The sequence below is a fragment of the Lygodium microphyllum genome, chromosome 8 (assembly GCF_053477565.2).
Source record: "Lygodium microphyllum isolate KBCC chromosome 8, Lygodium_microphyllum_v1.1.10, whole genome shotgun sequence".
NCBI classification, from domain to species: domain Eukaryota; kingdom Viridiplantae; phylum Streptophyta; class Polypodiopsida; order Schizaeales; family Lygodiaceae; genus Lygodium; species Lygodium microphyllum.
In genome coordinates, this window is record NC_141142.1 from 99,146,052 (window position 1) to 99,161,591 (window position 15,540).

Sequence of the window (15,540 nt, forward strand, 5' to 3'; positions counted from 1 at the left end):
CTACTAGGTCTAATTAATCCTTTGTTTAATAATTCCTCAACTTGATTTTTAATTTCTTTCTGCTCTATCTGGTCATGCTTATATGGTGCTTTACAAGGTGGTTGTGTACCAGGAATTAAATCTATTTTATGGTCTTCAGGACGTGAAGGAGGTAGTCCAGGTGGTAGATCTTCAGCAAAACAATCTTTAAATTGTGCAAGGAATTCTTTATGCCTAGGGTGCATATGTTTTTCTTTAGCTTGAAGTTCATTCACCCAAATTAGATAAGATTTACTACGTTTGCGTAATGCACGTTTAGCTTGAGTATGAGTAAGCAGTGGAAAATTATTGGATGCATGCATACCATACAATGTAATGTGTTTTCCTTGAAAATGAATTTGAATTGAATGCATAGAATAATCTATATCAGGATTATGCTGATGACGCCAAGGCATACCTAGGATAATATCATTGGACTGTAATGGTACAACTAGAAAATTCCTTCTTTCAGTGTATTCACCAATTTGAATTTCTAAATCATGCACCTCTTGTGTTCCATTATACCTTGTGCCTAAGAATGCTGCTTTAATGCGATAATGCGTAGGAACAGTTTGTAATTTCAATTCTTTCACTAACTTTGCAAAAATAAAATCATGGGTACTACCATCATCATGCAAAATAATCTTTTCTTTTCCATGCACTAAACATTTCATTGTCAACAAAGAATGTGGAGTTGGCATACGTGTTAAAGTATCCGAAGGAGTAGTAACGTCATCCTCATCTTCCGTAAAGTCAGGCATTTCCTCATGTTCTTCATCTTCCATTGCTCCAAGATAGTTGATATGGACAGGTGGCTTATTCGATTGGCAATTGGCTGCTAGATGTCTAGGTTGATGGCATTTGTAACACACTATAGGTTTGGCTTTAGATACATTGTTTGCAATGGCAGGAAGTCTAGGAATATTAGAATTTGGCTGTGAGGATGGCTTAGGGTTTTGATTGGTATTTGATGGCAAAGGAGGTGGTTTTGTCCAAGACTTACGGAAAGATGATGAAGGAAATCAACTTTGATTGAATCTTCTAAAATTTGAATTGAATTGCTTAGAACCATAGTTACCATTTGCTTGAAATTGTTGTGGACGCTTGTCTCTTCCTAGACGCTTGTCTTCAGTGTCATGAGCTAAAGAAATTGCATCTTCAAGAGTTGCAGGCTCGAACATATTGACTTCAACGTAGTAATGCCCAAGTAATCCAGACATATACTTGCGCTTGTGAGTCACTTCGGGTATGTCTTCAAGCATGCGTAGTTGGAGTAAGGCATTCCAAAAGCGTTCAGTGTACTGAGAAATAAGCTCACGGTCTCTTTGCTAAAGAAGGTCCCATTGCTTTATGGCTTTTTCATGGAATTGTGGAGGAAGGAAATTCTGCATAAACTTCTTCATGAAACTCTCCCAGGTAGTGGGACAATCTATGCTCTTACGAACCACGGTCCACCAAAGAGATGCTCTATCCACTAAATGATTAGTGACACACTTGATTTTATCTTTTTCAGCGTATGTCTCTTCGTGAAAGTAATCATCAAACTGACTGATGAATGCAAGAACAATCTTTCCATCTCGAGTGCCATTTGAAAGTACGGAATTTGAAATTTCTTTTACTTGTCTTTTTTTCTTTGCGGATGGATTGAGCTTCAAGAGTTACATCAATGGTTCGTCAGATAAGATCTTCATGTTGTGGTCCATCTTTGTCGGTAGTCAATCATTGTAAATTGGCCAATTGAACTTGCAAGGCTTGCCAAGCTCTTCGTTCTTCGTCCAACTGCATCATAATTAAATCCAATTTTTGTTCCATGGTAGGTTCAGGAAGATCGCCTTCAGCCATTAAATCATCCATATTTTTTTCTGCCATCCTATAAAAATTCAAAAGACCTCACACTCTCAAAATCCAATTAGCGGGATGAGCGTAGCTCAAAGTCGGGTGTACAAGGCTTATAGATTTTTGTTTGGCTTCCACGGTCTTCGACTTTTGCGGTTGCGGGATTTGAAATCTTCGTAAAATCTGTGTATGACCTTCTGCGTGTGTTGAAATTGGTTCAGCAAGTCTGCGTATGCGAACAGAGTCTTCCAAGGAACAACTTTGCAGTTCAGTGCTTCTACGCAGGAATAGTCCTTATGGGAGTTTTTGGCACAAGTCAGTTTTGACCTCTGCTAACTTGCAGAACTTGTGGAGTTGCAGAACTTATGGAACTTGTCCAACTTTGAAGATTTGTATGACTGGAGACTTGATTGACTTAGCTTAAAGGTAAGTTTGAAAAAACGTCAAACTTTAGGGGGGGGAGGCGTTTTTCAGCGCCGTGATTCACAGGATGTTGCCGCCTTCAAATCGTTGAATTTTATAGGCTTAAGTAAGCCTTTTAAGCTTACTTAAGCTTTTAACTTAAGCTTAAGCTTTTATGGTTATGAAGCTTATCTGTGGTCTCTGAGAAAAAACGACTTGATAGAAGGAGGTATTGACGTGGTCCTCCGCCTCCTCAGGCCGTTCCTTCTCGATCAGAGGCTGTAGACAGAGGTTCTTGATCGCCAGGAATCCACCCTTATCGACCGTTCACGATAAAATTGACTGTAGAGCTCGATCATTCCAGGAGCTCCGCCTTCGCATAAGATGGGTAGCGATTGGAAGCTCTCGATCTCAGCTTCACTCTGATACCGCTGGTGCACAGATTGGATGCTGTATGCTCGCATAGTGAACATCGGAAGGTCCCCAAGAACAAAAAAACTCTACTTTTTACACAAAACTCTAGAAAGCATGCATGACATGAACAAGAGACCAATTGGGTGCAATCTCCCCCCATGCCTTGTGTGAGCGCTCCACAAACCATGTATTTTATGTATTAATCATCTTCAAGCTCAAATAATAGCCCAAATTACAAAATAGCACGCTTTTGGCTTTTGAGTTTGCTTTAGCACAAAATAGAAATAAAGCTAATGGGCGGGTGCCCAAAGAGTCAGGCATACCCAATACAATGTCCAAATACAAATATCATAATCGTGCGCCCATGCGCATACAAAATAATAAATAAATATCCAATGCCTTAATAAATAGGTGCGACAAAATATAGGCGCCATGCCTAAGGTATGCGCCCATCAAAATATAAGTGATAACTCGAATACACGCTATCCTCCAATGCTTTCCTCCGCCACTGCTGCTATCTCTATACATCAACTAAAGCATTCACAATCGTTAGTAAAATAATACAATTAGACCGAAAAAAGTGAATACCTAGCAGTCTTCAGCTACATAAATAAATCAACTGGTTAGAAATCAATCTTAACCTTAATTTATCACGATTGCACACTCTAAACTCATAAACGTTTATTAATTTAATATGTATTTTGCAGAATCACCCACTATGGAATCACCCATGTACACACTAAATTAATGAAACGCTCGAAAAGGATAGGCGTCCCCATCAACTTCTCGCACAAAGAATCCACTTTGTGTATGAGCCCCGGTCAACAAAGTTTACGGAATCCACCATAAAACCTCACGGAATCCACCGTGAAATATGCCTCCTGGCATCAAATAGGCCTACACAAGCCTAGGACAAGTCCAAGCAAGAGGTGAAGAGAACAAGCTTCAATGTTGGAAGCTATGGCTGCCTCTTCACGAAACCTTGTTGTTCATGTCAAAGAATGGCTGAGAACTGAGTGAGAAGCAAGCTCGCATACCTCGTGTAGATGGTTGAGGAAGGCCGAGAAGCGCTCGCAAAAGAACCCACTCTGATACCAATTGAAAGGGATATAGGAGACGCGGGAGAGAAGAGCACACACAATGTAGGTGCTGTCAACAATGTTATGACAGCCTTATTGCACTTTCATATATATATGAATAAAGAATATAGGCTGTCACTGTACACGGGCCGGTCCAAGGGCCTTTTACCCCAACACCTTTAACTTTTCGTTATTTCAAACAAAGATAAATAGATAGATTAGGTATGAAACAATATGTTATGTACATGGATATTGCAACTCCAAGATAATGCAAAGATAATCACGTAGTGGTTCGCAAATTGCAACAATCAGCAAACCTACACATAACTCAACCACTAACCACTAAACCATTAATATGTTAGATCAATAAAGAGTGAAACTTCTTTAGAAACCAGCCATCTAGGCAAACTTCCTTGTAATGAGCTCCCAACACTGAAGGAGCATCCCAACCATGCGTGCAATTAACTATCTAACCATGTGAAGACTAACTAAACTAAAGTAAAATGTAAAGGTATCAACAAACCAATAGTTTTTTTTTAAAGGACTATTTGTTTTGTATGTCATTTTTTAAATATGTTTTTTAAAACGATTTTTATTAAGCACTAATATAATGCGATGCTACAATAGTATTGTTCAAAGGATGTACTCACCTCTTGATGGAATGAAGCATGTATTTAGTATTGGTTATTCTCAGTTTATAACAAACAATTCATATTGGTTTAAGCCTATGGAAGCTATGTGCAAGGCTAAATGCATATCTATGAAACGGGTTGTCACTGAATTGATTTCTTATTATGCATTCTCTATTTAATAAATTAATGCCAATAAATTAATGACTCACTTTTCTTTAAGTGTTGATGATGATCTAGCATGGCCATGAGACCATTTAGAGACCAATATTCCTAGTGCATCACTTAATGGGGTGATCAGAGCACTGTGATGGGGATATCTGGTACTTGCAACAGTACAAGTTATGAAGGGGGAAAGAAGTGTCTGCCAAGTGTAAGAGTGTACACAAGAACCAAGGAGTTACACATAAATGAAGATGGATTAAGTTCTAAGAAGAGAAAGTGCATTAGCATTGTGTATATGTATTTATGTGTGCATCTAAGGATGCCTGGGAACGTTTACTTATGTGTAATGAGCATTGCATTCATTTGGGGTCATCCTCTCCCTTACAAGTCAAGTTTTAAGGTCTTTTCTTTCATTAAGAAAGACAAGAGAGGTTATTCTCTCACTCAGAAAGACAATAGACGTGATCCTCTGGAAGTGAGGAGAGAAGTGATTTTCTCTTTCTAAGGTCTAAAAAGACACAATCTTTTGTGTAGAAGTCAATCTTAAGGTTGAGGCCCAAGGCAATTTAATGAACTCTCCTTAAGGAGGTTGCATGGACCACAAGTTAAGAGTATAGTTTGAGAAGCTGTTCTTTTTTAAAAAGATATGGTGAATCTATTTTTAAAATATATTGCGATAGAAAGACAATCTCTAAAAATGGGCCGCGAGAGTTATTGAAAACAACAAGATCTAAAACTTTTGTGTTGGACGTTTTTTCATCCGAACAACGCATAGAGAGATATCTTGAAATTAGTTCTCCAGAGTAAGTCCTAGAACAACCACATCTTGCATGAAGATCAACTCAAGTCTCTCTCCAAGAAAAGAAGCTCTTGAAAATCTATAAAAGAGGAGGCTCTCCTTGGGTTTGAGAGAGGTAAAGGAAGCATCATTTTGCATGCATCCAAGAGGAGAAGAGAAGGTGCAAGTACTGCGTAAGCTCTGCTGAAATCAAGTTCCAAGAAGAGAAGAGAAGGTGCAAGTGTTGCGGAAGCTCTGCTAAAATCAAGTTTCAAGAGGAGAAGAGAAGATGCAAGTGCTCCGAAAGCTCTGCTGAAATCAAGTTCCAGAAGAGAAGGTACAAGTGTTGCGTGGAAGCTCTGTTGAAATCAAGCGCCAAGTGGAGAGCCCTACACAGATTGTGTAGGAGAAAATGAGACTCAAGAAGGATCAAAAGGTGCCAACTTCCAAGTTGTACAAGTGTTAGCCGGTTGTATACCGTCCAAGGAACCATGATCTTGTTTCCAAGATCTACAAGTAAGAACTGGCTTATGTGTAATGGAGGAGCTTGCTCCTTGTCAATAATATAACTCCACAAGGGGGGCGACTGGCCCATCTTCCAGTCCCTAGTGTGTTGCCAATTTCTCTACCTCCCTCTCTCTCTATATATCTTTCTTTTCTCTCATCTATTCTCCCTCTGTGCCAGTATAATATTCGCCATATATATTTTAAGTATATAAGAAAGTCAAGTGTGTATCTCGGATCTTATAACATGGGCTACTAAGGAACCGAGAGCGTTGGGGTTGTTAGTTAAAAATAAAGGCATTTCAAGCATCTTTTATGGGCTGAATATTAACGACACTATGGTCGAAATTTTAGCAATTATACATGCAAAAAATGATATTGAAAATAGAGTGTTGTTAGTATGTTCTTTGGACACGTATGATGTTATAGCATTGTTTGCTCAACAGGAAGGATTACAATGGGCCGAAGAAATTGTGGAGACAAAGTATAAGATGGTTGATAAAAATGTGACACCAATTACTTTGCCACTTCCACCAAAAAGTGAGGATCTATATGAAAAAATGTCAAGGTAGCCAAACTTACAAGATCCTAAAGATATAGGTCATGAGTTTACATCTAAAACATTACAGGAATTGAAAGTTGGCGCAGAAGGGTTTCTTTTTCCTACTGACAGAGACTGGGTTGTGTTGATCTGAATGTTGTCACTCCATGGTAATATTTATTGTGCCACATGTACCATGGAACTTGAGGCCTATTCTAGTGCCTAAAGCTTACTTGCCAAAATCAATGGATTTGCTAAATGAAAAGATCCACAATAATATCTTGGAGCCCTCTTCAACCCCATAGTCAAATCATTGGTTTATTATGCCCAAAAATAATGGGGCTTTGAAATTTATTCAAGACATGCAGCCACTGACCATAAGAAATGTGGGTTGCAAGTCCTATGGTTGATGAATTTGCAGAGGCTTTTGCAGGCAGAGCAATCTATTCTTTGGGTGATCTTTACTCGGGGTATGATTAGTTTCAACTTGCGGTTTTGAGAGCACAGATATCACAACCATGAAGACTCCCTTGGGGTTAGTACGGATGTATACTCTCCTACAAGGTGCAACAAACTCAGTGGCACCCATGACAAATGCTATGAATAGGGTACTCATGGAATTTATACCACAATTGACAATGCCCTTCTTGGATGATGTTCCAATCAAAGGGTGTGTAGTGGATGAAAAGAATGAAGAGATGGATGCTCATGGGTGCAAACAGTTTGTTGCAGACTATATTGTTGATTGTGAAAGGATTTTGATGCCTTCAGAAGAGGTGCATTTCACATCCAAGAGTTGGTAGATGTGAAGCTAGTGCCAAACTGGCTAAAAAAGCAACTTGCTTCAGGTCAGAGGTAGTAAGAGTCGAGATGGACACCTAGAAGAACATACCAGTTGACTTGGATGCAATCTCCTCTATCTTGAAGGGGGCCTCACATGCCAAGATTTTGTATGGGCCATTAAAAAAGTATATTCCTTGTCCTAAAGACAACCGGGATTGGATGCATGTGCTAGCTACCATCAATCTACCAGTTTTGGATGAAGAAGAGGATTATAAGCAAGTTGCAAGGACATTAGGTGAGTCCCATAAAGCCACCACATCCCAGCTCTATCAAAGTCTAAGACCCCCACCTTCAACACCACTTTGCATGATGGCCAGATTCCCTAGTAGATGAAAACCTCCTTCCCTTTTCCATATTCCTTCTAATAGACTTGACCTCCAAGGGATTCTTGAGTACTTGATGAGGAAGCTAGCCACTAACCTAGCCGCCAATCTCAAGCCACTCCAAGACCTCATGGATGAGCCAAAATGGCAATGGACCATGGTGCATGGTCTAAACCTAACGTACAATTGGGCATTGATCACGGATGAAAAAAGAACTGAGAATAGAGACCTAGACAACGAAGAGCAATCAAAATATAGTGATTCGAACGACAAGTATGAGGACTACTACTCCACAATGAGGAAAGGGAAGAAGAGTTCGAGACAATAGAGTACGACATAGATAGCTAACTAATCAAAAAAATAAGAGTAGACTCCAAGCCGCACAGAGCCAACACTTTTAGAATTGAAAGAGGAGTCTTCAGAATTGAATGTGATTGCGCTTAGTTGGATCACATGAGGGTTGCGACTTTGACTCAAAATCGAAAGTAAGCTCTGAGAGCGATCCAGAGATACCCCGACCACCTAAAACCAAATGCACCAAGGGGGACTTGCCAATCCAACTAAGGCGCAGACTGCTGAAGGAGGAAAAAAGAGGACAACCAAAGGGGTTGGAGACCAAATAACAAAGAAAGCCCTAGGACCTACCAAAGTGCTTCACTAAATTCAAGAAGGGAGATAGGGTAGTGATCTTGTTGGGAGCAAAGAGGTAGGGATAAGCAAACAAACCGATAGAAGGGCCTGCCAAGGTCAAGGAAGTCGACTTGGCTAGGAAAGGGGAGAAGCCTTGACCCGTGTTTCTAGCCAACAACTTGACCCAAGCAAGAGGAGGCTGATCTCGTTGCTTTCTTATGAGAGTATGTAGATGTGCTTGCTTGGTCCTTAAATGAACTCAAAGGAGTCGATCCAAGAGTCGTAACACATAACATTCCAATAACTCTCCTGATACAATACTAATAAATCAACGACCTTACCCGATGAAGCTAAAGCATGCTCACGTTCTCAAGGAAGAGATTGATAAACTATTGAAGTCTGGATTCATCTATAAGATCAAGCACACAAACTGGGTATCACCCATTGTGATTGTCCTAAAAAAGAATAGAAAAATCCGAGTGTGTGTGAACTACAAAAAAGAAAATGCCGCAAACTAAGAGAGACAATTTTTAATTTCCCTACACATAGCACATGCTCAAGAGGATAGTGAGAAAAGAAACCTATAGTTTTCTAGACAGCTTCTCTGGCTATAACCAAGTTCAAGTGCACCCTGATGAAAGACACAAAACATCATTTGCCATGGAATGAGGCATATTTGCCTACATAGTCATGCCATTTGGACATGCTTAGGTGATAACTAGAGGTATTCATTGACAACCTCCTATGCATGCACTCTAGTTGGGAAAAACACGTAAAAATGCTTCGCATAGTCTTTGAATGGTGTAGATTTTATAGTCTCTCTTTAAACCCCTTAAAGTTCCAGTTCTAGGTAAAACATGGATGTATCCTAGGGCACATGGTGTCCAAGAAATGGCATTGCCAATGACTTCTCCAAAATCAAGGTCATTGTTGACCTACCACCACCAACAAACTATAAGGGATTTCAATGCTTCTTGTGATACACAGGGTACTATTGGCACTTCATCTTGAACTATGCAGCAATGATAGCTAGACCACTCTACAAGTTAATGATTGTATTTGATTGGAGTGCCAATGAGCTTATGAGGAGCTGAAAAAGGCTCTCACTACTTCACCTATTCTATGACCCCCAAATTGGAGCATAACATTCCATGTGCACATTGATCCATCAAAGTTTTTCGTGGGGACTATTTTGTGTTAGCCTACTGAACACAATCTTGGCTATCCAGTGAGCTTTGCTAGTAGACAACTCATGGATGTAGAGATGAACTACTCCACAATGGAGAGGAAGGCTTAGCCTTGGTATTTTCTATAAAGAAGTTTTGGCATTATCTTTTGGCTACACCTTTCACCTTCTTTGTGGACCATCAAACTTTGCTTTATCTTGTAAATAAACCATGTGCTACATGATACATAGCTAGATGGCTACTTCTACTTCTCGAGTTTGATTTTTATGTGGTAGTACGCAAGGGCAAGTAGCATTACATGACCGATCACGTGTACTACATACCACAGGAGAAACTACTGGTGGACAAGGGATTGTAGATGGCCTACCCAATGCGCACCTATTTAGCATGTCCAACAAAAGAGACTTGTTTAAGGAAAACCTAACACCATATTGGGTAGATGACATAGTCTAGATCTTAGAGCATGCATTATCTACAAGACCTATCAAAAAGGCCAAGCTAAAGTGCCTTATCCTCAAGATTCAACCCTATCAGTTAATTGTCAAATAGCTCTATAGAGTGGGACAATATGGCTTATTGCGGAGATGCGTGTGTGAGCTCAAAATGCATGATGTGCTAATGATTGAAGCGCATACTAGAATTGCTGGAGGGCACTTCAGTAGAGATACCAAGGCCCGCAAGGTGCTACAATCTCAACTGTGGTGGCCCACCCTATTCCTCAATGTTGTTAAATTTCTAAAGCATCGTGATAAGTGCCAAAGGACCAAACTCACTGTCCATAAAGTTAAGATGGAGTTGACCTCGATCATAACATGAAAACCCTTTGAAAAATGGGAAAACGACTTCATTGGGCCAATCAATCCTCTGACACAGTACTTCCAGGCCAAGTACGTCATTGTAGCCACCTCCCACTGACTATCTCACAAAATGGGCCAAAGCTCAAGCCACCAAGAAGAATGATGCCAGGACTAAGGCTAAGTTCCTTTGGAAGCAGGTGATCTCATGATTCGACTGCCCCATCGAGTTATTTAGTGACCAAGGCACATGCACTTCATTAATGAAGTGATTGCTCATTAACTATCCACATTCATGATCATCCATAGGAAATCATCATCTTACAACCCTTAAGCCAATGGTTATGTAGAATCCACGAACAAAATCATAATGAATGTCTTGACTAAAGTGGTCTCTGCCTCACATAGCAATTGGGATAACAAGCTCATGGTAACACTATGGGCCTATAAGATAGCCTATAAAATGGTAGTGGGGAAAGCTGACCTATGGGACCGAAGCAATCCTGCCACACTAGTAGAGTTTTTAATTCCAATCTTGAGAGTAGTAATACAAGAGAGATGGGATGGAAAGGAGGCATGGACAAAATGCCTAGTATAGCTAGAATGCCTTTCTGAGACCCGGCTCAGCTACCCATGCACTAATCTATGAAAAAGCACGACATAAGAGTTGGTTTGACAAGCATGTCAAACAACGTGACTTTAAGCAAGGTGACCTTGTATTGCTATACTCTATGAAGGTCCATAAACAAACAATAAAATTCAGAGGATTAGGGCCCTTCAAAGTTTGCAACACTAGTAGAGAACCAGCAATGTTGAACTCGAGACCTTAGAGTGAAAGGGCATAGGCTTCTTCAATGGTAGTCACCTCAAGATGTACTACCCTCCGACCCATCCATTGCATGAGCCGCCAATGCTGCAACCCCCTATAAATGTAAGAGTGGCCACTATCACACAGAGATCGAGGATATGGACAAGGAAGCAATAGCATCTGCTTACTTGCAAATAATAGTTGTTGCTCAAAAAGTACACACTTTTGATGTGCTTATCAATGAGGGATCTGACTTCAATATCCTTACTTATGAGCATTAAACTCTCATTGGTTAGCCCTAATTGCAGCCCACAAATGCTAAGTTGAACATGTTCAGGGGGAAGTTCTACCCACTACTAGGAAAGTGCAAAGTAGTGGTCTCTATCAAGACTGAAAGCCTCCCTATGATCTTCTATGTGTTACGTAACACACTAAGGCCGCTAGTAGGGAATCAATGTTGGGTTGTGCATTCAAGAAGCAAGCCCATTGCGATGTTGACTACAAATTGTAGCGCATTCACCTCATTGTTGGTAATATGAAAATAGTAATGGCTTTTAAACAAGGGTAGGGTGGCCCCACTTAAGCTTGCAGTGCCACCGATAGAAATACCTACCAACCTAGCACAAAGTCAAAGGAAGGGGGTTGTGAGACTCATCTCACCATGGCAAGACCAACCCCGACCACAATCAAACAAAACACACACAAGCCCACAGAGCAGCAGCTCAAATGGATGTCTAAATGGCATCCCTAGCCCATAGAGAAGCCAAACCACATGAACATGTAATCCCCGAATATCACGCCCTCAACCTAGGTGACAAAGTCAGCGGTATAGAACCAAACAAATGGCCAAGCTACGATGGGTGCCTAGAACCATGTTGCATGCTTAAGGCTATTATGAAGGCAACAACTAGATTTGGTTGCATAAGATCATGAGTGGCATGCACACCTCTCAGCTACCACCTCCTAGCCCATCTCCAAAAACTTTGAAGATGCCTAGAACTGAGATACTACCTGAACTAAAAGCCACTAAACCCATAGAGTCTCAACGGGTCTATCGACCAAAACTACATCTTGCTACTCCTCAATGGATGCAACCCAACACTCTCAATGTCCTTGTTGTTCCACAAGAAGGAAGTAGTGCAACATCAATGCCCCCAGATAAGCCCCTCACGTAAGTCGTCGATGAGAGCTCTATTGACCAATCCATGCACTAGGCATCAATTGCTGAGTTATCTACCCCAGTCAAACCTATTGAAAGAGAGAGATGGAGATTTGAACCAACATATAGGAGCAGTGTGCTCTCTTCTATTTTTTTCATTATATCACTAACTCATCTAACTAAAGTCAATACAACACACTAAGGTATGTAAGACCATTCACACCAAGTACAGACTAAGTCTAAAGTCACTGACTTATTTAATGTCCACATATAGTATAGGTGGACAAGCTAAGTGTCAAGTGCACAAAACCTAAAGATAATAGAGCTAATCTTGAAGTCTTAACACTCCCCATCAAGCTCAAGATAGCATCTATACACCAATTAGCTATCTAAAAACATTAAAATTATCTTTACCCAAAGACTTGGTAAAGATATCTGCAACATGTTCATCAGTCTTCACATGCATGAGGTCTACTCTCTCCTGCAAGAACCATCTCTCTGATAAAGTGGTAGTGTACCTCAATGTGTTTAGTCCTGGCATGGAATACTGGATTCGTTGCCAGGAGTACACTACTAATATTTTTGCATAACAAGGTCACTGGAGCATCCACTAATATATCCAAATCAACCATAAGCTTGAGCAGCCATACAATCTCACATGTTGACAATGCAGCACCTCTGTACTCAGCCTCAGTACTAAAAAATGCAACCATAGGTTGCTTCTTGCTACTCTAGCTGATCTTTCGGCTTCCAAAGCCAAAAGCATAACCACTCATAGATCTGCAATCATATGAGCATCCTACCTAATCTACATCTGTGTATCAAACTAGTGTCAAGGGCTTATCTTTCACATAGAATAGCCCATAATCTATAGTGGACTTAACATATCTCATAATCTCACTAAAAGCATCCAAATGTGGCTTTCTGGGCTTCTATATGAATTGACTTATGAGCCCAACTACATAACTCAAGTCCGATCCTAGTGATAGTCAAGTAGATCAGACTACCAACCATATGTCTGTACATAGTCACATCATTAATTTAAGCTCCATTGCTAATGTCCAACTTGACATTTTGATCAAGAGGTGTATCCAGTGGTTTACATTCAGCCATGCCATATTTCTTTAGCATTTCCATGGCATAGTGTTTCTGCATCAACCATAAACCATTTTCAGCTTTGATCACCTCAATACCCAAGAAATACTTCAATTCACCTAAGTCTTTCATGTCAAATTCAGATTTCAGTATTTGCATAACATGTTGTATCCCCAAGTGATCATCACATGTGATTATCAAGTCATCAACATAGATGACCAGCACTACCAAGTCTTTGTCTATCTTTTTCGTAAATAAAGTGTGATCAGTCCTACCAACACTAAATCCCAAACTCTGCAAATAATTACTAATCCTTGCATGCCAAGCTCTCGGGAGCTTGCTTTATCCCATACAATGTTTTTTTCATCTTACATACATAATGTTGAAAATCAAGGTGTATATACCTTTCGGGCTGATCCATATAAACATCCTCTTTCAAGTCACCATTGAGGAAAGCATTCTTCACATCCATCTGTTGCAATTCCCAGCCTTTAGTAGTAGCAGCCACCAATGCAATCATTGTTCTTATGGTTGCCATCTTGGCAATAGGGCTGAATGTTTCCTCATAGTCTAACCCATACTACTGGGCATATCCCTTTGCCAGTAGCCTAGCTTTGTACCTCTCTACACTTCCATCCAACTTGTATTTAATCTTGTAGACCCATTTATAGCCAATGGTTTTCTTTCCTTCTGGTAATGGCACAAGATCCCAAGTACTATTTTTAGCCAAAGCATCTATCTCTGCATCCATAGCTGTGTAGCAATTTTTATCCATCACTGCTTCAGCAAATGTAGTAGGCCCTTTGACCTCTATCACCTTTGTCATATAAGCAAAATGCTTTGTAGAAAAACCACTGTAATTCAGCCTATCCACAAGGTACCTGACTCTCTGCGATCATCTAAGTTGTGGTGCACTACTCGATTCCCTTCTCTCATGAGGTGAAATGTACCTGCTCTACCTAGTGCCAAGCGTATACATTGTCGGAATACCAAGCTCATTGTCTAGACTATTAGCTAAGTCATAACCTCAAGTGCCATGTGTCATCACACCACATGCAGAAGCTTTTTCTTTCCCTTTGTTGTCCATCACATCATATCTCCCCCTCACTGACATACTTGTGTCAATTGGACAGTGAGCCAGAGCTCCGTAATCTCCTGTCCATGGAGATACCGTCGGACTACTAGAATCTGTCAAAGTAGTACGCTATTGTGAATCAACTATAGATACATGTGTACAAGGCATATCTGATGGCACTGCAACCGTTGATGCATATCAAGAGGCCATCTCATCAAAGATGACATCTTTGCTCACTAATGTATATCGAGTAGAGGAATCATAGCATTTGTATGTCTTCTTCTCCTACAAATATCCAATAAAGACACACTTATGTGCTTTCGGATCCAACTTTTTCATTTTCTCATCAGGTATGTGCACATAAGCAAGATAGTCAAATACTTTCATGTGACTGACATCAGACTTGTAGCCATACAGTTTCTCAAATGGTGTCATCTCATGAATACCTGCAGTGGGAGTCCTATTCAAGATATGCATGGCTGTCATAACAACCTTAGCCCAATAATAGAGCGGCATACTCTTCTCATTCATCATTGCCCAAGTAGCTTCCATCAATACCCTGTTCTTTCATTCAGTTACCCTATTCTACTAGGAGTGTAGCTCCAGGTAAGCTGCCTATGTATGCCATTTTCAGCCAAAAAATTATCAAACTCATTTGACACATACTCCCCACCACTGTCAAATCTCAAGCAAGAGATGTAACAATCAAATTCCTTTTCAACCCGCTTTTTAAACTGTTGAAAAACAACAAGCACCTCATCCTTTATTTTCAAGATATAAACCCACATATAGCAACTATAATCATCAATAAATCTCACATAGTACCTAGAGCCTCCCATGGATGCATGATGGGCTCGCCCCCACATATTAGAGTGAACTAACTGCAATGATCACGTACTATTTTTTACATGCCTAACAAATGGCAACCTCGACTGTTTACCAAACTGGCAATCGCAGACATGACCAATATCTGTATACTGAAACTTAGGTAAACCTGTCACAAGTTGTTTTTTCTACATCATTTGCAACCATTGAAGATTAACATGTCCCACTCTCTTATGCCATATTTCTAAGTCTTTAATTGTGTCACATCCATGGGCAAACATTGTTGATTTCAACTATGGAAAAGTGGCATCAAGAGTAAACATCCTACCATTCCTATGACCGCCACAAGCAATCAATTTGCAGTCATTACCAAACTCCTCAATGAAGCATCCATGCTTGTTAAATCGGACTTGCAATTCCTGCTCAGTCGTCTGA